The sequence below is a fragment of the Zea mays genome, chromosome 3 (genome assembly GCF_902167145.1).
Source record: "Zea mays cultivar B73 chromosome 3, Zm-B73-REFERENCE-NAM-5.0, whole genome shotgun sequence".
NCBI classification, from domain to species: Eukaryota; Viridiplantae; Streptophyta; class Magnoliopsida; order Poales; family Poaceae; genus Zea; species Zea mays.
The window spans coordinates 54,210,168-54,234,221 of record NC_050098.1 but is presented as its reverse complement, the minus strand read 5'-3'; the positions used below and the strand labels follow the sequence as shown (position 1 = coordinate 54,234,221).

General features: G+C 42.3%; 1 pseudogene; it reads left to right on the top strand.

The window, feature by feature from the left end:
• Positions 1 to 4,553: 4,553 nt before the first annotated feature.
• LOC103650098 (pentatricopeptide repeat-containing protein At4g01990, mitochondrial-like) overlaps positions 4,554 to 24,054 on the top strand; it is a 50,013-nt pseudogene continuing 30,512 nt past the window's right edge.

Below are 24,054 nucleotides of genomic sequence, written 5' to 3'. Positions count from 1 at the left end.
TAACCATGCAAGAAGAGGTAAAAGAACTAAGGAAGAAGCAAGTTAACAACTTGACATGGAGTCTTTGAACGAGTATGAGCGCATCATGGCGATTGATCTGTCTACATGTAACCCTAGACAACGAGCCCTATATGAAGCTTTGCAATGTGAGATCCTAGTACACAGAACCTCTAGGGGCAACTAAAGTGGAATGATCGTTTTGAACAGTTTGAATGGTTCTATGTATTTTGTTGTTGTCACTAGTCATGGAAAGATTGCTTGTAATAAGGGAAATTATGTCGAGGACCCATTTTAAAAATTGTTGTTTCATTTTAATGCTCATGTTGATGTATTTGGTTTATTGTCCCATGTCATGGCTAGGTTGCTTGTAATAAGGGAAACTATGTTGATGACCCATTTTTAAGAACTATTGTTTAGTTTTAATGCTTGTGTTGATATATTCAACATAAAAAATGAGGGGACTTTTTTGTGATGTTGCTTATGTGTTAATAGCTATGTGAACCAATGTCAATCTTCACTAAGCCATGCTATATATGGAAAGGCTACATTCAATTAATAATAGTAACATCAATGCACTTACATAGATTCATCTAACACAAACGTGATATAATAAAGGTCACACTTATTACAAAGATGACATACACAGTAGGACACACTCAACACATAAAAAAGAGCATAGAAACTAGAACTTTATTATAGTAGATAACTCTAGAATATGCTGATCCGAATATAGTACAAACAAGTGTGATGTCTTTAAACAAGGTGATTTTGTCGCAATAACTTGGAGTTGTTCTCGAGTTCCCGAGCTGTATGGCTGCACCAGTGGGCCATTATTGTCGTAGGTGGCCGAGAGGTTCTCTTCGCGCTTGTCCTCTATGATCAAGTTGTCTAGAATAATGGAGGTCTTCATGATGTTCTATAGATTATATTGATCCCATCTGTATGCTGCACCACAGATTATTGCTCATCAAGCTTGAAGTACTCCGAACACACACTTAATGTCCTTCGTAGCCCGCTCATGGACCTGGGCAAACCAATGATCCTTTTTTGTGAGAGGCTGACATACGATCTTCACAAACACTGACCAATCGGGGTATATCCCATCTCTAGATAGTACCCCATATTGTATGAGTTGCCATTGAGCATGAAGTGAATGGATGGTGCCTTCCCTAATGTGCCTATGTAACAGAGGTGACCAATGGAGTACATTGATGTTGTTGTTACTACTAGGCATCTTGAAATAAGCATGTCATATCCACAGGTCATGGGAAGCCATGACCTCAAGTGCCATAGAAGGGTGGCTACTTCGACATGTGAACATGCTCTGCCAAGTAGTGGGAAAATTCTTCCACTCCCAACACATGCAATCTATGCTCCCCAACATTCCAGGGAAGCCTCTAGTTGCGTTGAATGCAAGTATGGTGACTACGTCCTAAGATGTTGGGGTGTGGAGGTAGTATTCCTCAAACACTTTGACTAAAGCGGCGCAGGGCCTATTCAAGGCCTCTAATGCAATGGACATGGATATGTGGACATACTCATCCACAACATATGCTAGAACTTCGTAAGCCAATATGCGAAGTGTGGCACTACACTTCTGGATGGAGACAGACCCATTTTTTCAGTCGCATCTGGCCTATAGGACAACCATTGGTCTCTTTATGTCACACTAGCCATGATGCGAATGAACAATTGTTATCTAATGTCGTATCTAAGAAAATGGGAAAACTTTACCATTGTGTGGAGTTCATATTTGCAGCATAGTAAATCAAATAAAAAAGGGAGTACACAAAACCTATGTCGGAACTAGAAATCGGTGTGCACTAGATTGTCGCTGAATTAGTCTACCATTATCCTTGCGTGACTAGCGGCATGGTCCTAGTCAACGACGACATGACCAGGAATGGAACCATGCCTCCTCGACTTTGCCTTTCCTCTGCTTCAACAAGGAAATGAACGACCATGGAATTGTCATCGTCATCCATCAACTGTCGAGCCCTCCTATGACTAAGCATAAGCATCCACGGTAGAGTTTGTGTGAAGTGTTGGAATGAACTTTGAATGATATCACGGACAACATATATATAAGAACTAAGTTATATGAGAAGCTTCTTTCTCGACCTACAAGACAAGTGTAATCCTGTTGAAGCAATTGGCTGCTACGAGGTTCCTTCGGATGGAAGCTACGTTCGTGCATTGGCCCGACAAAGACTCTCGCAAGCTCTCTCTCGCGCATACCCTACTCTATCACTACACTACTACATCAATTATGTCTATACTGCGTTTTCATTCCTCATGTACTATAACAAACCGAGAGTAATTTGGTTATTTGAGACACTAAATGAATCCATTTGAAAATGTGACCAACTATAAAGTTGCATAACTTTTCAAGATCTACATGTTCTATTTTGATAGTTTCTACATCCGAGGTCGTTTACAAAATTTGATTTTCAATTTTGAAAACTTCACACGAATTTTTCAAAGATAAGATGATTTAAAATCAAAAAATTGTCAATTACAAAGTTTCATTACATTTCAAGACCTACAACTTTTATTTTAGTGGTTTTTCCATCCGTGGTAGTTTCAAAAATTCAAATTTTAAAATTCAAACATAGTTTTGCATGACAAGATGATTTCAAACCAAAACACTGTCAACTACAAAGTTTCATAACTCTTCAATACCTACAACTTTCATGTTGGTGGTTTTTTCTTTCGAGGTCGTTTTCAAAATTCAAATATTAATTTTTTTTTAAATTCAAACGTAGTTTTAGTTAACAAGATGACTTCAAATGAAAAAGTTGTCAACTATAAAATTCTATAACTTCTCAAAATCTAAAAAGTTTATTTTGGTTGTTTGATTATTTGTTCATCTCACATGATGGTTCTAACAATATACACAAATCTAATACATCTCTCTCGTAGTTTCATAAACTACGAGAGAGATATAGGTTTTATGAACAAATTTATTTTTATTTTGCTATATGAATAAATGTTCAAAATATAAATTGTACATCATGATGAGTTATACAAATTTGTAGTTAAAAACTTTTTCATTTGAATTAATTTACTGCTTTAAAATGTGATTTTTAAATTGTCTTTGCCTAGTGTTAAAAAAAGCACTCTGCAAAGAACGGTACAAACCTATACCTAATACAATATTTTCTACTATTCATACGACGTATACGACGCACAGCTGATGATTACATGTACGAGTACAACGTATCATGAATTAAAAATATATATTATAAAAGGATGGTAGTGGTGGCAGAATGGTTGGAGAAGGGTGAGTTAAATGGTGTGAACCGTTTGAGATGGTCATATTTGTACCTTGTAATATATTTTATTACCCTTAAAAGATTTTTTTCCTACATACGATTTGTCTCTAACTCTAACCATTCATTCTATGCAGCTCCCTTTGTATATTGAAACTCAATTAGTTAACACACATTTATTACTTTTTGATTTTTTTTAAAAAAAATTATATAATATTTGTAGTACCATAATAGACATTATTCATATCATAGGGCTTAGGTAGGATTAAAATATATTAATTAACTTATATGAGGAGCATAGTGCTTCCTCTATGTAGACAAAGATATTCATGCCTTCCAGGAGAGCTATAGAAAAAACGTTAGAGGAAATCGCTCTATAGCTCCCCAAAGTGGTGGATCCAATAATGGGACAAAGTAGGTCATAACCTCACCTCATTTTTTGTCTTTATATGTACACCGAATATACTACAAAATTGGAAAAAAAATAGCAAGTATGTGGGGCTAAAACTACAGTTGTACCTACAGTGTAACTCCACAGTCTACTAATACTATCTCCACCAACACCATTTATATACATTCTCTATATCCATCTTTTAAAGTCTCATAAAATATTCTCTCCTTTATATCCCATATCTCAAATGTCAAGTTGTTTTGTAATTTTGTTTAGCCCCATGTGAAATTCTGTCCTGCGTCATACACGGTAAGAGGAGCTTTAGGTATGCCCTTGGAAAAAAAACTTCAGTTTCTGTGATGGACGGTAGATGTGTTGGATGGCAAGATAAATAGGCAATTGGCGCGAGGCAGTGTGGGTGCAATTGACACATTGTCACCACCTGCGTTGCCCATACCGAGATCAAAACGCAGACGTGAGCAAATCACAGATAATCAGATGATCCCGATAATCTGACGGAGTTCGACTCTCTCTCTCTCCTGCTCCTCAATTCTTTATTATTGCCCTCTCGTCGCCAACTACTCTTCTCTCCTTAGCCGATCAATGGCCATATCTCCATGGTACAGATCGTAGTGGCTCTGAACTCTGAAGACTGAATGAGTTATGAGTATGTGTATAGCCAGAAAGAACAAAAGACCAAAACAAACACAAACACTGGGCATTCTGAAGGATGCAACACATAATTTGAGTCTGTGAAAATGCACTCACAGTCACTGATTCAGGGGGGCACAACACAATGCATGAAATTCCAACAAGTGGTCCTGTGCACGTGGGCTAGCGAGGTAGAGATTTTGGCCTGCCAATTTGGCCCATTAAGGCTAGGCCTATACATGCCACGGGACGGGATCACGGGAGGTATGCCGGACGCCAGGCAGGACTGCAGGAGTGCTCTTGTCTCTTCGAGTTCGCATTGTCACACAGCTGCCACTTTGTTGTCCGCTTTCCTTGCAGCCTCTGTCAGATGCCTTCCTCAGCCTGCCACCAGCTCATGTTGCTGCCTTTGTCAGACATCCTTCCTCATGCACCACGCATTCCTCAACCACTGCAGCAGCCAAGTGCTAAAAGATTCTGCTGCCAGGTCCCTTCCTCCTTCCTGAAGATGGAGTTCATGTCCTCCAATCTTTTTCCATCTTGCTACATCTGTTCTGCTTTAATCTCTGATCTGCAATTAATCTTTTCTAGCTTTAATTTGTTGCTGCTAATATCATATCAGACCTGGTAATATGCAGGACAACTAAGCTCGATTAATCGAGCTAGTCGATGAGTAATCACATCCAATCATCTGGTTGGTGCCTTAGCGACCAGGATTCATCAGATAATTTGATAACATTATTGAGTGTCAAACTCAAGTTAAAGTAGTGGGAAATGTGCAATTGCTCTTCTTTTTACATCTGCTATTAATGCTTAAGTTATGGTTGATTGGTTGGTATTACTTCATCTATAATGTGGCATTGTTTTCATGCAATTGATTGATTGGATGGTCAGTGCGAGGGGTATGAACATGTCACACACTAACCATGCAATACGTCTGGATCTCAAGTGTGGCCTTGAGGCAGCTGAGAATTATTTTGCTAACCTCCCTTATCAGCCAAGAATCATCGAACTTACGGCGCCTTTCATATTTGTTATTTCTCAGGAACAAGGAAGACAAAGCAACAGATCTCTACAGCCAGATGGATGAACATAGACCAACAATAATCTGATGCCTCTTTACATGAAGTCAGACCAGCATAGGAAGGTTGATAGTCTCTTCGAGGAGAAAGATGAAAACGGTATTTATTCGGTAATCGGTTTTTTTGTCATTTTTCTTTGATTACGAATAAATAGGATATAGAATCTACTATATAAATTTTGTATTCTTGTTTTTAACATTTAGCTTATAAAGATTTATAAAAGGCAAACCTCAAATTCATCATATATTTTCTCAAATGATATATATAAAATTCGGTATGGATTCGAAAATAAATTCGATAATTTTTTCAAATTTTTTTTGTTGTAGGGAACAAATAATACATAAAATATTTATTTAATATTTTATTCTTATTTGTAATAATGTGCTTGATAATATATGAAAAGATTAACATCAAATTTTATACATATATATTTTAAAATATTATATTTGTCCTAACAGTTCAGATTACCACTATCATCCTGAGGAGATGAAAGTAAAGAATGTTAAACCGGATAGCCTCACATGCTGTATTTTGGTGACAAAAAACTAGCACTACGGCAGGTACAGTCATTTTCGGTGGCTAGAGGCCGCCGAAAATAGGGTCTTCGCTGCCGAAAATAGCTTATTTTCGGCGGCTTTAAGCCTATTTTCGACGGTCTTTGGTCGCCAGAAAAATAGCCGAAAATAAGTGTAATACCCTGGGGTCCACAAACACCCCGGAATGCTACTGAACTACACATCTGACATTCATATATAAAATTTCGGTAGCATCTCCTTTGAAAAATTGTATAAACGAGGAGCAACAGTGTATAAACATATATCATAACAAAAAACATACTAAGCATTATTAATCTGCTAGCAAAGGGAAGTTAAACATAACGACATGAACTGAATTAACCATTGCCGACGATTAGAAAAAACAAAAATCATTTGACATCGAGTTTCTAATTAAATCATGGCTGCAACTGGGCAGCGTTATTATAATAGTGAAGGCGGACGTGCTGCTACTTCTTTCATTCCCAACATGAATCAAGTACCTGCATTAAGTAATGCAAGAGTGAGATGATACATCTCAGCAAGCAAATTGTTTGACGAGATATTTAAACCACAAATTGAATTAAACAACATTTTAAAAGAATCACAATTGAGATCAGAAATACTTATAGATATAGAACTCAATGGTCCCAATATAACTAATACCATCTCATTTTCTCGAACAACCACAATAGGTTGTATAACACTTCCCTGCGTCAACAATACCTGCAGATATCACTTCAATGTATGCATAGGAATGCAATGTGTAGATCCTCTTCCCTCATACCTTTGAGAGTATAAAAACCACATCATCTGCTAATATCACTTCAATGAATGCATATGAATGCAATGCATATGACCTCTGCCTTCATACCTCTAAGGGTATGAAGCCGCATCGTATCCCTCCTCGGGCAACGTACGATGCTAAGTTGTACCGGTACGGTTGGACCATAGGTCACGACCAAACTTCATATGCAAATGAATCATGCAATGCATATGGCATGCTGCATTTATCAATATACTTCACTTCCTTTAGATACAATACAAATCTCAAATAATACTTCATCTTTCTTCAGGGGTGTAAATTAATCTCATGGGTCATACTCGAACCATAATCATCATCCATATATGATAGGGCATCAATATAATACAATCAAGTAAAACATCATCATAGAGTGCAATTATGAAAGAATCCAATAATTCTGAATATTAAAGTGTAGGCGATAGAAATAACAGGTCAAAACGGTAGCAACCACCGCTACATTCACTTGCCTTCATCGAAGACGAAAAATGTACTAGGCATGACTGGAGTGTAGCCACCTGTTAGCGGGCATAAAACTTAGTACAAATATTTCACAAACATTTGCCAACAATCAACAAATCGCTCCTATACTTGAAACCAAGACCCGGTGGAAAGACTCCCACCCTGAACAACATGCAAAACAGCAGCAACGCTGTTTGTTAATTTTGTATCTTTAAAATTATAACAGTAATGATATCAAACAAATACTCTAGGAGTATCTACACAAAATACTCTACAACTTTGATATTCAATGGATACTTAAATTCTGCCATTTATAAGTTCTAAAACATCTGATAAGACAATTGACTGAATCTGTTTCAGACAACAGCATAGTTAACTTCAAAATTTGATATCTCCCAAACTACTCAACCAAAAATTATGCAATTCTGCTGGCAGTAAGAACTTTTATCCCTCTACAAAAGTCTCCATAGTTGTAACAGCCAATTCGGCTATTTACTATATGAAACCCACTAGTGAACAGACCCGCTCATTTTTATCAGACAAACAGGAACAGCCACAGTAAAACAAACATAACTGGAGTTTCATAATTCATATGAATGCAATCTTTAACAATCTGGAAAGCTTATGAAATTGTCTACAACTGCTTTTACAATCCTAAAGTTTAATTCTGTTGATAAAATTGACTAAATCTAAAAAGAACAGATTCTTCACAGAATTATGAGACTGAAAAACTGCTATAATCAAACTGCAATAACTTTCTGATCTGATGTCCGATTGAAGTGTTCTTCACGGACACGGAAATATCTACAAATTATCTACGACTCATATATAGACTTTTTATTTTTTTGAGGCCACTAAGACCACGAAAAACTGGCATAAACAGAAACTGTCAAATCTGCCATTCTGCAGAAACTAAATTCGAGATTAAAATCTAACCCCCACATCCAATCAAACGAAATTGCAGCACAATTACCAAAAGAAAAACAATATCACCTTGGACTCCTTTTCTTTCTTTCTTCTTTCTCCCACCAACCACCAATGGAGAATGCAGCACACCAAAGGAGGAACCAGGGGTCGGCTAGGGTTTAGAGGGAGGTGGGTGCAACACCTTGGGGAGGAGAGGAGCGACTGCAATGGGGAAGAAGGGGGGCTGCTGCAAAAATTGAGGGAAGGAGGGGGTGGCTGCTGCTATGAGGAAAGGGTAGGGGTGGCTAGGGTTTTTGAGAAGAGGAGGGAGCGATGCCCCCGATGCCCTTGATGCGAAACCGACGGCTCACAACCAAATCCCCCATTCATACCCCGATTCAGACAAATGAATACTCAAATGATATCGTTTAAATGAGATCTTCACATCTGCGAACTCCGAACTTCTAATGGCCCACAACCATTTTCCCACATCAACGCACCGAAGATCAACTTTTGGTCAACATTTTTTGGAATATTACACTCTACCCCCTTAAAAAGAATTCGTCCTCGAATTCGCCCACTCCCAGCAAAACATCCAAGGTACCCCAAATAGCACCACCATTCAAAACATGGGTCCATTATTGATATTAATCAACACAAGAACTTCTACCTCGGACTAATGGTCTAAGGAAGCTACACAACCTAACAACAAGCATGAAACAACATGCAATGAAGCTCAAAGCAAGTCATAGATGCAATCAACACTACGATTTCACAACATCGAATTTGGATGTAGCCATACATCAGCATCAATGTCTTAAAATGACACTCTTTTATGAACGGGTAATATGCACTAAGCACAACCCTTACCAACTTCAACAATTCATTTTAATTCAATGGTGAAACATCTACACCAGATGAACGTATAAGAAGATCAAACACCTCACCTCACAGCACCACAAAATAAGTAGTTCTATTGAAACAAAACTCCTAATCTTCCTAAACCCCGTTCTTGCAATCATGAAAAGATAATCATGTAATCTAACATTCTTTGCACCCCACAAAAGGGAGAAAGTCTATAGAACTAATGGAGCAATAAAGTCGATAAGAAGCCAATAACATTCTGCGCGGCACAGTTCATCGAAGAAATGCCAAAAACTCCACAAAGAGCATTGACAACACAACAACAACAACAACAACACAATACTTGCTTAACTAATGTCGCTATACTTCATCCAACAACTCAACTAAGAAAAATATCCAAACTAGTAAGGTTAACCTACACATAATATAAGTCTTCATCTACTGTAGTTCAGAAACTTACATTTCAGTCTATCATACGATGCACTCAAAGTACCAGACATACGAGGCCAAAAAACCCCGTAATCCTTCACACATTTGGCAAACATCTCAAGTTTATGTAAAAACCACATCATTTAGGAATAGGTGACTAACCACCCACAACCAACTCTAGACTAGGCAATGACTTCATTCAAAGCAATAGATAGGTGGTCCAACAATGGCTCCACAAGCATGCATCGGGGAGAGAACCATCTGATCCTCAACGTATTAATAAATAATCAATGGATCGAGAAAACAAAGATTTATTCTACAACTAGCATGACTAACATGCAACCACTTTAAACCACCTCTAGACTTTGTGGCTACTAAAACACACAATAGAAGAGAGACATGTAAGCCATTCTGGCTATGTAAAGACTTCCCCAAAATTCATATAAAAGTACCAATATGCATTTCTTTCAGAACTGGTTTCTCGAAATAAACAATTATTCTTTGCAAAGATAGTTGGAACTATCCACCAACCGCTCAACAACTTAAATTCAAATTGATGGTTACCTTGTAACCCAAAACACGCAATTCACACTCCTCTTAGGAACATCCTCAATCAAGCATATATAACAATATTATTGTAATAAAACTCAACCATGAAAACATGATGAAAACAACATAGACATACTTGTATATCACAAGCATAATAACAACTTAAATCTCACAAAAGACCAGCGATATCAATCGCATTAATAAAACAATATAAAGATTTAGAGATAAATCATATTAGGCATTAAGTCATAAACAAGTTACCACATCACCGTAAAGAAATAGGGAGGGCTAAAATTATTGTCATCTGCACTTCAAATACACTAATATATATCAAAGATATTTGAACCCATACCCTTCCTATATGTGCTAGTGTGTCAAATTTATCTTCAAATTGCCAAGAATCTAAAGCTTATGCTTTGATACCAACTGTAACACCTCGGGGTCCACAAATACCCTGGAATGCTACTGAACTACACATCTCACATTCATATATAAAATTTCAGCGGCATCTCCTTTGAAAAATTGCATAAACGAGGAGCAACAATGTATAAACATATATCATAACAAAAAACATACTAACCATTATTAATCTGCTAGCAAAGGGAAGTTAAACATAACGACGTGAATTGAATTAAACAAACATCATTTGACATCGAGTTTCTAATTAAATCATGGCTGCAACTGGGCAGCGTTATTATAATAGTGAAGGTGGATGTGCTGCTACTTCTCTCATTCCCAACATGAATCAAGTACCTGCATTGAGTAATGCAAGAGTGAGATGATACATCTCAGCAAGCAAATTGTTTTGACGAGATATTTAAACCACAAATTGAATTAAACAACATTTTATAGGATTCACAATTGAGATCTGAAATACTTGTAGATATAGAACTCAATAGTCTCAATATAACCAATACCATCTCATTCACTCGAACAACCACAATAGGTTGTATAACACTTCCCTGCGTCAACAATACATGCAGATATCACTTCAATGTATGCATAGGAATGCAATGTTTAGGTCCTCTGCCCTCATACATTTGAGAGTATAAAACCACATCATCTGCTAATATCACTTCAATGAATACATATGAATGCATTGCATATGTCCTCTGCCTTCATACCTCTAAGGGTATGAAGCCGCATCGTACCCCTCCTCGGGCAACGTACGATGCTAAGTTGTACCGATATGGTCGGACCATAGGTGTCGGCGTTTCGAACCCGGGGGGGGGGTCCCTGGACCGACGAGTAAATTGTCGTCGCGTGCCCCAGCCCAGATGGGCCGGCGCGAGACAGAGCGCGAAGGGGGGAAGAGGAGCCGGAGGGAGACAGGCGTGAGAGGTGAAACCCGCGGCCTTCGTGTTTGTCCCGCGCCCAGGTCGGGTGCGCTTGCAGTAGGGGGTTACAAGCGTCCACGCGGGAGGGAACGAGCGGCCCTGCGTGAGCGCCGTCCCGTCCTTCTCCGCGCGGCCAACCCTCTGTAAGAGGGCCCTGGACCTTCCTTTTATAGGCGTAAGGAAAGGATCCAGGTGTACAATGGGGGGTGTAGCAGTGTGCTAACGTGTCTAGCGGAGGAGAGCTAGTGCCCTAAGTACATGCCATCGTGGCAGCCAGAGAGGTTTTGGCACCCGGTTCGTGTGGTGTCGTGGCCGTCGGAGGAGCGCTGGAGCCTGGCGGAAGGACAGCTGTCGGGGCTGTCGAGTCCTTGCTGACGTCTTCTTGCTTCTGTAAGGGGGCTGAGAGCCGCCGTCGTCATAGAGCGTGCGGGGCGCCATCATTACTTGTTTAGCGGAGCGAGCCCGATGGGACGTCGGTCTTGTTCCCCGTAGCCTGAGTCAGCTTGGGGTAGGGTAATGATGGCGACTCCCATGACGTGGTCGGTCCGAGCCCTGGGTTGGGCGAGGTGGAGGCTCCTCCGAGGTCGAGGTCGAGTCTGTCTTCCAAGGCCGAGGTCGAGTCCGAGCCCCTGGGTCCGAGCGGAGACCGTCGGCTGAGGCTAGGGCTGAGTCCGAGCCCTAGGGTCGGGCGGAGCGGAGTTCGTCGTCTTCCGAGGTTGAGCCCGAGTCCGAGCCCTGGGGTCGGGCGAAGCGGAGTTCGTCGTCTTCCGGGGCTGAGCCCGAGTCCGAGCCCTGGGGTCGGGCGAAGCGGAGTTCGTCGTCTTCCGGGGCTGAGCCCGAGTCCGAGCCCTGGGGTCGGGCGAAGCGGAGTTCGTCGTCTTCCGGGGTTGAGCCCGAGTCCGAGCCCTGGGGTTGGGCGAAGCGGAGTTCGTCGTCTTCCGGGGCTGAGCCCGAGTCCGAGCCCTGGGTCGGGCGAAGCGGAGTTCGTCGTCTTCCGGGGCTGAGCCCGAGTCCGAGCCCTGGGGTCGGGCGAAGCGGAGTTCGTCGTCTTTCGGGGCTGAGCCCGAGTCCGAGCCCAGGGGTCGGGCGAAGCAGAGTTTCCTATGACGCCTGAAGCCGGACTTGGCTGCTGTCAGCCTCACTCTGTCGAGTGGCACAGCAGTTGGAGCGGCGCAGGCGGCGCTGTCCTCTTGTCAGACCGGTCAGTGGAGCGGCGAAGTGACTACGGTCACTTCGGCTCTGTCGACTGGAGGGCGCGCGTCAGGATAAAGGTGTCAGGCCACCTTTGCATTAAATGCCCCTGCGATTCGGTCGGTTGGCGTGGCGACTTGGCCAAGGTTGCTTCTTGGCGAAGACTGGGCCTCGGGCGAGCCGAAGGTGTGCCCGTTGCTGGAGGGGGTCCTCGGGCGAGACGTAGATCCTCTGGGGTCGGCTGCCCTTGCCCGAAGCTGGGCTCGGGCGAGGCGTGATCGCGTCCCTAGAATGGACCGACCTTTGACTTAATCGCACCGATGAGGCCTTTGCAGCTTTGTGCTGATGGGGGTTACCAGCTGAGATTTTGGAGTCTTGAGGGTACCCCTAATTATGATCCCCGACAATAGGTCACGACCAAACTTCAGATACAAATGAATCATGTAATGCATATGGCATGCTGCATTTATCAATATACTTCACTTCCTTCAGATACAATACAAACCTCAAATAATGCTTCATCTTCCTTCAGGGGTGTAAATTAATCTCATGGGTCATACTCGAACCATAATCATCATCCATATATGATAGAGCATCAATATAATACAATCAAGTAAAACATCATCATAGAGTGCAATTATGAAAGAATCCAATATTTTTGAATAGTAGAGTGTAGTCGATAGAAATAACAGGTCAAAACGGTAGCAACCACCGCTACATTCACTTGCCTTCATCGAATAAGAAAAATGTACTAGGTATGATCCGAAGTGTAGCCACCTACTAGTGGGCATAAAACTTAATACAAATATTTCACAAACATTTGCCAACAATCAACAAATCGCTCCTACACTTGAAACCAAGACCCGGTGGAAAGACTCCCACCCTGAACAACATGCCAAACAGCAGCAGCGCTGTTTGTTAATTTTGTATCTTTAAAATTATAACAGTGATCATATCAAACAAATACTCTAGGAGTATCTACACAAAATACTCTACAACTTCGGTATTCAATGGATACTTAAATTCTGCCATCTATAAGTTCTAAAACATCTGATAAGATAATTGACTGAATCTGTTTCAGACAGCAACATAGTTAACTTCAAAATTCGATATCTCCCAAACTACTCAACCAAAAATTATGCAATTCTGCTGGCAGTAAGAACTTTTATCCCTCTACAAAAGTCTCTATAGTTGGAACAGCCAAATCGGCTATTTACTATATGAAACCCACTAGTGAACAGACCCGCTCATTTTTATCAGACAAACATGAACAGCCACAGTAAAACAAACATAACTGGAGTTTCATAATTCATATGAATGCAATCTTTAACAATCTGGAAATCTTATGAAATTGTCTACAACTAATTTTGCAATCCTAAACTTTAATTCTGTTGATAAAATTGCCTAAATCTTAAGAGAACAGATTCTGCACAGAATTATGAGACTGAAAAACAGCTATAATCAAACTGCAATAACTTTCTGATCTGATGTCCGATTGAGGTGTTCTTCACGGCCACGAAAATATCTACAACTTATCTACGACTCATAGATAGACTTTTTATTTTTTTTGAGGCCACTAAGACCACGAAAACTGGCATGAACAGAAACTGTCGAATTTGCCATTCTGCAGAAACTAAATTCGAGATCAAAATCTTACCCCGACATCCAATCCAACGAAATTGCAGCACAATTACCAAAAGAAAAACAATATCACCTTGGACTTCTTTTCTTTCTTTCTTCTTTCTCCCATCAATCCACCAATGGAGAATGCAGCAGACCAAAGGAGGAACCAGGGGGTGGCTAGGGTTTAGAGGGAGGTGGGTGCAGCACCTTAGGGAGGAGAGGAGCAGCTGCAATGAGGAAGAAGGGGGGCTGCTGCAAACAATGAGGGAAGGAGGGGCGGCTGCTGCTATGAGGGAAGGGGAGGGGCGGCTAGGATTTTTGAGAAGAGGAGGGAGCGATGCCCTTGATGTGAAACCGACGGCTCACAACCAAATCCCCCATCCATGCCCCGATTCAGACAAATGAATACTCAAATGATATCGTTTAAATGAGATCTTCACATCTGCGGACTCCGAACTTCCAACGGCCCACAACCATTTTCCCACATCCACGCACCGAAGATCAACTTTTGGTCAACATTTTTTGGGATATTACAATAAGCCATTATTTTCGGCGGCTGACACGTGGCCGCTATTTTCGGCGGCCCGCAAGCAAGCCACCGAAAATAATCTCATATGCTTATTTTCGGCGGCCAGATGCCAACGCCGAAAATATGACATGATTATTTTCGGCGGACTCTGTTGGCCGCCGAAAATTAACAATTTCAGAGAACAAAAATTTAAAAAATGCAAAAAAAACAGCAATTTTAGCAACAATATAATCACAATAAAATGACAGAAACATTAATTCCAGAATTACACACATTTAACACAAAGTATCACACTTCTTCACAACCACATTGAAGTTCACCAAAATCAAGTTCACAGTTCACAAATGGTTCATCACAGTTCACAAATACATCACATATATAGTCCATTACAACATAAAACAAACTCACAATTCGGCACAAAACTCAAACCATCACATATCGGGGTCGTTAGAGTTGTGACCACTACCTCCAGAAGCGAACAACTCGTTGACGAAGTCGTGTAATGGGTTTGGACTTTAAAGAAAAAAGAAGACATTAATAACGGCAATGTTTACATGACCACTATTCAAACAATTTTTTCGTCAAACTAACCTCTCCTGTAGTAGCTCCCTCCCCTGCATAAGTTCCTCCTGGTGCTGGTATCACCGGTGGTGGCGTGTTGTGGCCCACGGCCCCAGATCCCTACAAAATCAAGTTTAGTCAAGATTTGAAAGGTTAATACAAACGACAAGTCTTAACTAAATTGAAACACCTGAGGTGGAGGTGGCGGAGCATGTAATCCCCACTGAGGCATCGACGGTTGAAATTAAGCAAAAATGAATGGTTGCTGTTGTGCCTGCTCTGGAAACCAAGACAGTTGCAAATACAATATATTAGTTAAAGGACCAATATCGAGCGTGTTGAGAATAAATAAGACACTCACGTTCATTGCTTGTTGCGCCTGTGCGTTGTAAGCAACCATGTACTCTGATTGCTGTTGGAGGAATGTCATTTGTTGCTGCCGCAGCTCTTCACAAAACCTTTCTTGTTGCTCCCTCGTATCGTCCTCCATGCTAGAGCGCTGACTACGGCTGCTACCACAACCCACCTGCGACGAAGAGTCGCCACGAGAATGCAACTCCGTCGAATCGATCACACCAGTAAACATAGAATATCTTGAAAAACAAGAAAATTAGCTATTCGGTCATAGTTCCAATATTATTGAAAAAATTCACAAGTTAATACCGTCCATGCGCCTTTCCTCTAATAGAATGCACAACTTCAGCGTCGATGGTAGGCGCTCCTCGCCAATCGTAGTCTTCTCCATACTTCCTAACCATCTCCTGCCTGTATGTCTCCTGCAATACAATATGAAGGTTCAGCACACATGTAATTTATAGATATATGGCAAGAAAACATTAATCCTAACAATAACTAACCATACGCTCAACGGTCGCTTGACTACATAGCTCATCGGAGATTTCACTTTTTTCGCTCTATGCCCTCTCCTATAAACATCGATTGGGCTCGGGACAACTCCAGTTTGAGCCTCTTGCAAATATATGAGTTTAAACCGGTTTTATTTCTGAGTAAAACAGAATACTACATACTCATCATTCACTTCGCCAACTGGATGTGTCCATCAGCCCCATAAGTATGGTTGACTACGACCTCATCATCGTCCTCGTCCTGCTGATGGCGCTGCCTATGTCAATTCCTATTTGACTTCTCAATCCACTTTGGCGAAGCCCATATCTCACACAAAGCCTTGTAAGCCTATGGCCGGTGTTCCATCCATAGAAGAGTTACCTGCATCTAAGCGTTAGCTCAAAATTACATTCACATCTGAATGAGCTGCTAAATTAGATTTTTACCTCTATGTACTGGTCTACAGTCAAGTAGACATCTGAATATTGTCAAAAGTTGTTGATAGAATGCCCTCGGCGCTTCATGTACGCATTCACAACCTATAGACGAGCATTGGAAAATGCATCGCTGCACACCTTTTTCGTATTTTTCTCTAATACTCGGTCTGCATGCTCTTGAGCCTCAGGTCCCACACGATAGCGTCTCTGTCGAACATCAAAAATAAATTTAGTTTGAAACATTACTCTTACCCAAAAATCATGCTTGACGGCGCCTTGAGCTGTTCCATATGTAGCATATGGAGCTAGTGCGAAGTGCGACCAGCTAGTGCAAGGAACCACCACACCTTTCGAGTCGTTGACAATTCCTAGATTATGTAGATGACAGAGGTTACCTAAGACTTGATTAACCTATCTATGGTGACCTCGGTCGTTGAAAGACGTGTCATCCCATTGGATGCATGACAAAAAAACAAGGAAGTCATGCCATATATATAGTGTACAATAAACAAATAAGTAAGAACAAAGTGGCCAAACATGAGTACCTATCACTAACCGGGATGATCAGTACCCGAGCTTCAGATTGTGCAGGCGCTGACGGAGGTAGGACAAAGTGGCCCTTCCGAGTGCCCCTTTGTCGAACGATAGGAGCCTCGATGGTATCGTCATCCGCCTCAGCATCTATGCCCGCGACCTCCTCCTCCTCATGGGCCTGCACCTCCGCCTCCTCATGGTGTTGCACCTCCTCCTCCTCGTCCTCCTCTTCCTATGGACATGAAATAGAGACATGTAAGACACATATATATATAAGTGACTGACAAATAAGATTAATTACATAAACATTTACATCGGTACTCCTTTGTAGAGTGATAGGTGCATCACGCAGTTCTGGTCGGGCGTGTCTCAGCAACGCCCCCTGTCTGCTCTGGCTAGAAGAATTCCCTTGGAAAAGGGAACGTGCACTAGGGACTATCCTGCTAGCCGCATTAAGAAACCCCCAAGCAGTGTGTTTTGTTTTCCTACCACTCATCTTGTTTAATAGAAAAACATTAAAGGTATTAGCTCCATAAAATTAAGTGAATTAATAAAAAACAAATAATACATCACATAAAATTAAATTATGCATTACACATCAAAATTCATCGGAATCACGATCAAGGAGTCTTCTTCGATCCAAAGCTCGCAATGTGGCTTTTTTGTTCCTTGGATTTCGTTTTCGTTTCGGTGCAACACACTCATCAGCAGTGACATCGTTACGGTCTCTGACTAGTGAGTTGAGTGCAACACCCTCATCAATAGTAAAAGTGGTCAACAATTCTTCTTGATAAACATCATCGGTCTGTTCATCTTCAAATTGATAACCAGCAGTGCAAGGAGTATGTAAACGTTCCCTAGGGTTCACCTTGTGAACTACCCACCATGCTTTAAACTTCGGATTTGGGTACGACATATAGTAGACCTGCTCGCACTGGTGTGCAAGGATAAAATTATCATGGCCTCGAAGTCGTTCCTTGTGCTTTACTTCAGTTATGCCATATTGACTTTGTCTAATCCCATTATTGTTGTCAAACCAATCACATAGAAAGAATACTAGTTTCAAAGTTTTGTTCCCTGCAAAATTAAACTCTAGGATGTTTTGAATGATGCCATAATAATTAGTTTCTCTTCGGAGTGCATCGAGTGCCCTAGTCAGAACTCCAGTGTTACGTGTGGCTGCACGAGGACGAGACTTCTCAAATTGGTCTGAACGAAAACAGAAGCCATTCACATCATATCGACCAAAGGTTTTGCAAGTCACCGTCCCATAAGATAGTTGTCTTAAGTCCTTATGTATGTTAGGAGTCTTTGTGCACTGCAAATAATATACAGTTAAAATGACTACCTCGCGTAATAGGCTAAATGACATCAAAGTAAGGAATATAAAGAGTTTACATGATCTCGAAACCAGCCAACAAAATTAGGTCTTCCTTGCCTCCCATGTCATCGCATCGTATCTAGTTGTTTGCTTGTAAGCTGATGGGAATAAGTCCAATTTTCTTCGTTGAACTTACTGTACGACAAATAAGTAATTAAATATGGCTCCCTGGCAAAGAAATTATGGGGCAAAATAAAGACTTACATGAAATATGGCTCCATCTCTTCCATATTCGAGTACATGTATAGCAATGCAGACATTTTTTCATCCATGCTAAGGTGGTAGAACGTGCCCTTACTAGTACTTGTGCCTCTCCATTGGAAAATGTTGAGATCACTGACAGGAGGTTCCTCATCGACATTGTATCGCATGGTAGCATCATAGACATTTTGTTCCTCTGCGAAATACACACTCGTGAAGTATGAAACCTCCTTTAGCAAAAAAAGCTTCAGCGATGCATCCTTCTACTCTATCCTTATTTCGAACCATGGCTCGCAGGTTTTTGAGTGCACGTTCATTGTGATACATCCAGCTATATTGTACAGGTCTAGCAACCTTTGCCTCATATGGAATGTGAATAAGTAGATGCTCCATCGGATTGAAGAATCCAGGTGGGAATATTTTTTCTAGCTTGCATAACAACACTGGTATTTCTTTCTCCAACTTCTCCATCATATTTTTACTTATTTCTTTGGCACAGATCTGCCTGTAGAAATAACTTAGCTCAACTATTGCTTGCCACATGGCGCCAGGCATGTAACCACGAAACATGACAGGGATAATCCTCTCCATTAATATATGGAAGTCATGGCTCTTTAACCCAGTTAGTTTTCCCATTTTCAAATTCACAGTTCTTTTCAAGCCCGCAGCATAACCATCAAGAAATTTAATTTTTTCATCCATCTCATTACCTCGATCTTGTCTTTAGAGGTAAGACAGAACAAGGCACGTGGCGGCTTGCCGTTGTCATTGAGCACTTGGGTTGGTCGGTCACAAAGCATTTGCTAGATCTCTTCGAGCTTTCAGATTGTCCTTTATTTTTTCAAAATGCATGCATGTGTGTATGAGGGCTTCAGCAACATTACTTTTGTCGGTACCCTGAATCAGGGGTACCCTCTTCTATAGTATGAAGGCGCTGCACCCGTACGACACCTCCAGGCCACACGGAGAGTGGCACCTGACCCCACCACATGGGCAGGTCTAGGGGCACCTCGTGGCAAGAAAAGATAATACTTCCCAGGGTGCATCGATGGGTCCGGACCTTCGCAGAGGGACACCGGACCCCTGTACGTATGAGTCCGGAGCTCCCAAGAGGGCTTGCCGGGTACCTCGGGTAAGCCCTAGGTCCTTCCGAGTAAGGTCCGGGCCTTGGCAAGGTCCGGGGACGAGGAGGATCCCGACATGAGTAGGGGTCCGGTGCCGGCACGTGTCCAGGCCTTGCCCTACGCTTCCCGCTCAGGCAGAGACCCGCTGCTGCCGCGTGGCTTATGGCCCGTGACATAAGCCAACAGGCCGAGCCTGACGTAAGGCCCATACAACCGTGTAGCCTCTGCATTTATTGCGGAGAGGACGAACCGCCTGCCACCATGCTGACGGGCGACGTGCCCTCTCAGCATTTAATGCGTCCTGTCCAATCCGCTGGCAGACGGTGTAAGGGTCATCCAGCAGATGGCGCGCCTGGCCAGTCTGTTGGCGAACAGTGTGCCCGTGCCGAGCAGCGCACAAGAAGCTTTCCCTGCACGCCGAGGATACGTAGAGCTCGGGCGTCTGGACACAAGAAGATTGCCCCGACAGTAAGTGAATGTCGCCTAGAGGGGGGTGAATAGGGCGAATCTGAAATTTATAAACTTAAGCACAACTACAAGCCAGGTTAGCATTAGAAATATGAACGAATCCGAGAGAGAGAGTGAAAACAAATCGCGGGCAAATAAATAGTGAGACACGATGATTTGTTTTACCGAGGTTCGGTTCTTGCAAACCAACTCCCCGTTGAGGTGGTCACAAAGACCGGGTCTCTCTCAAACGGTCACTTAGACCGAGTGAGCTTCTTTTCTCAATCAAACGGGACACAAAGTCCCCGCAAGGATCACCACACAATTGGTGTCTCTTGCCTCGGTTACAATTGAGTTTATCACAAGAAAGTATGAGAAAGAAAAGAAGCAATTCAAGCGCAAGAGCTCAAATGAACACAAGTCACTCTCTCTAGTCACTATTTGATTTGGAGTGATTTCGGACTTGGGAGAGGATTTGATCTCTTTGGTTGTGTCTAGAATTAAATGCTATAGCTCTTGTAATGTGTTGAAGGTGGAAAACTTGGATGCTATTGAATGTGGGGTGGTTGGGGTATTTATAGCCCCAACCACCAAAAGTGGCCGTTGGGAGGCTGTCTGTCGCATGGCGCACCGGACAGTCCGGTGCGCCACCGGACACTGTCCAGTGCGCCAGCCACGTCAGCCGGCCGTTGGGTTCTAACCGTTGGAGCTCTGACTGGTGGGGCCTCTGGGCTGTCCGGTGGTGCACCGGACAGGTCCTGTAGACTGTCCGGTGCGCCTTCTGTGCGTGCTCTGTCCTCTGCGCGCGCAGGCGCGCATTAAATGCGTTGCAGTCGACCGTTGCGTGCGAAGTAGCAGTTGCTCCGCTGGCACACCGGACAGTCTGGTGTGACACCGGACACTGTCCGGTGCTTCACCGGACAGTCCGGTGAATTATAGCGGAGCGGCCTCCCATTTTCTCGAAGGTGAGGAGTTCAACGTCGAGTTCCCTGGTGCACTGGACACTGTCCGGTGGTGCACCGGACACTGTCCAGTGGCACACCGGACAGTCCGGTGCGCCAGACCAGGGTGCCTTTGGGATGTCTTTAGCTCTCTTTATTTGAACCCATCTTTGGTCTTTTTTTTGGCTTGTTGTGAACCTTTGGCACCTGTAAAACTTATAGACTAGAGCAAACTAGTTAGTCCAATTTATTTGTGTTGGGCAATTCAACCATCAAAATCAATTTAGCAAAAGGTGTAAGCCTATTTCCCTTTTAATCTCCCCCTTTTTGGTGATTGATGCCAACACAAACCAAAGCAAATATAGAAGTGCATAATTGAACTAGTTTGCAGAATGTAAGTGCAAATGTTACTAAGAATTTGAAACAATAAATTCTCATAAGATATGCATGGATTGTTTCTTTATTTTTTAACATTTTGGACCACTCTTGCACCACATGTTTTGTTTTTGCAAATTCTTTTGTAAATTCTTTTGAAAGTCTTTTCGCAAATAGTCAAAGGTAAATGAGTAAGAATTTGAGAAGCATTTTCAATATTTGAAATTTTCTCCCCCTGTTTCAAATGCTTTTCCTTTGACTAAACAAAACTCCCCCTCAATAAAATCCTCCTCTTAGTGTTCAAGAGGGTTTTAGATATTAGTTTTTGAAGAGGGTGTTCCAATTTGAAATTCTATCAAAAATAAGATACCAATTGAAAAATTCATCATTTCAAACTCTTTTCTTAACTCAAATTTTGAAAATTGGTGGTGGTGTGGTGCGGTCCTTTTGCTTTGGGCTAATACTTTCTCCCCCTTTGGCATGAATCGCCAAAAACAGATACTTGAGTGAAATATAAGCCATTTTTAACTACTTTCTCCCCCTTTGGCGAACAAAATATGAATGAAGATTATACCAAAGTTGGAGAGAGGCTCGGAGCGACGGCGAAAGATGAGTAATTTGATGGAGTGGAGTGGAAGCCTTTGTCTTCGCCGAAGACTCCAATTCCCTTTCAATCTATGACTTGGTTTGAAATACACTTGAAAACTCATTAGTCATAGCATATAAAAGAGACATGATCAAAGGTATATTAATGAGCTATGTGTGCAAAACATCAAAAGAAATTCCGAGAATCAAGAATATTTAGCTCATGCCTAAGTTTGTTAAATGTTTGTTCATCTAATGGCTTGGTAAAGATATCGGCTAATTGTTCCTTGGTGCTAATATATGCAATCTCGATATCCCCCTTTTGTTGGTGATCCCTTAGAAAATGATACCGAATGGCTATGTGTTTAGTGCGGCTATGCTCAACGGGATTATCCGCCATGCGGATTGCACTCTCATTATCACATAGAAGAGGAACTTTGGTTAATTTGTAACCATAGTCCCTAAGGGTTTGCCTCATCTAAAGTAATTGCGCACAACAATGGCCTGCGGCAATATACTCGGCTTCGGTGGTAGAAAGAGCTACGAAATTTTGCTTCTTTGAAGCCCAAGACACCAGAGACCTTCCCAAGAACTGGCAAGTCCCCGATGTGCTCTTTCTATTAATTTTACACCCCGCCCAATCGGCATCCGAATAACCAATTAAATCAAATGTGGATCCCCGAGGGTACCAAAGCCTAAACTTAGGAGTATAAACTAAATATCTCAAGATTCATTTTACGGCCCTAAGGTGAGCTTCCTTAGGATCGGCTTGGAATCTTGCACACATGCATACGGAAAGCATAATATCCGGTCGAGATGCACATAAATAGAGTAAAGAACCTATCATCGACCGGTATACCTTTTGATCTACGGATTTATCTCCCGTGTCGAGGTCGAGATGCCCATTGGTTCCCATGGGTGTCTTGATGTGTTTGGCATCCTTCATCCCAAACTTGTTTAGAATGTCTTGAATATACTTCGTTTGGCTAATGAAGGTGACCTCTTGGAGTTGCTTCACTTGAAATCCCAAGAAGTGCTTCAACTCCCCCATCATCGACATCTCGAATTTCTATGTCATGGTTGATAGTAGACGCGGCCCGATCTTCCGTGAGATACGATAATTTGATTGAGTGGAGATCTCGACGTTGATGATCCAAGGCTCCAAGCGAACGGTTCCTTGCAATCACTACACCACGGCTCCGTTGGTTATCACCCGTGACACATGAATGACCTCACCACAAAGGCTTATCCTGCAAGCGCAATCAAGAACACAAGCAAGAACAGGAAAGAAACGCAACCAAAATTATATTGATTACGGGAGGGGGTCTCACACGCCGATGACTGCGACACTGTTCGATGACAGAATTGATCTAAGCAAAACCCAAACCTAAATGTGGTGGAGGCTACTGAATAAATAGAGTATTAGGGTGTGCGTAGCCCTGGACTCGCCCCTAATGGGCTCCGACGCGATACACGGCCCAACAGACGGTGTCGCAGCACCAAAACAGAATCTGAACGCTGACTTGTTTCGACGATTCCCGTTGACTCCGGATGAATTTTAGGGTGGAACCAGTTGGGTTGGTTAGACAATCTCGTTATCTTTCCAAGCATATCCAGTCCGTCGCAATCGGAGCTGGATGCATCTTGGGCGTCCATTTTAGTGCAGACTGGTCCTAGAACCCGAGATGGAGTCGCAGCCGACTCAGACTTGATCTCCTTCCTGTTGTGGACGCCCTTGCTGCTCCTCCTCAACACCTTGGCTTTTCCCAAGTCCTTGCTGGTCCTCTCCAAGGTACCTAATCATCAAAACATCCATGGCCCCAAGCATAAGCTCTGAAACACAATTGACTAGGGTAGAACGTACCTGGAGATTTAGTTGTCGTGCACGAGATCGTGTTATCGGTCCATTCATTGTATGTATAGAAGTGATGTCCTCATCATCCTCCTCCTCTTGAATTGGGGTCGTCCTCGACTCGGCCTCATCTTCGTCACCCATGTATG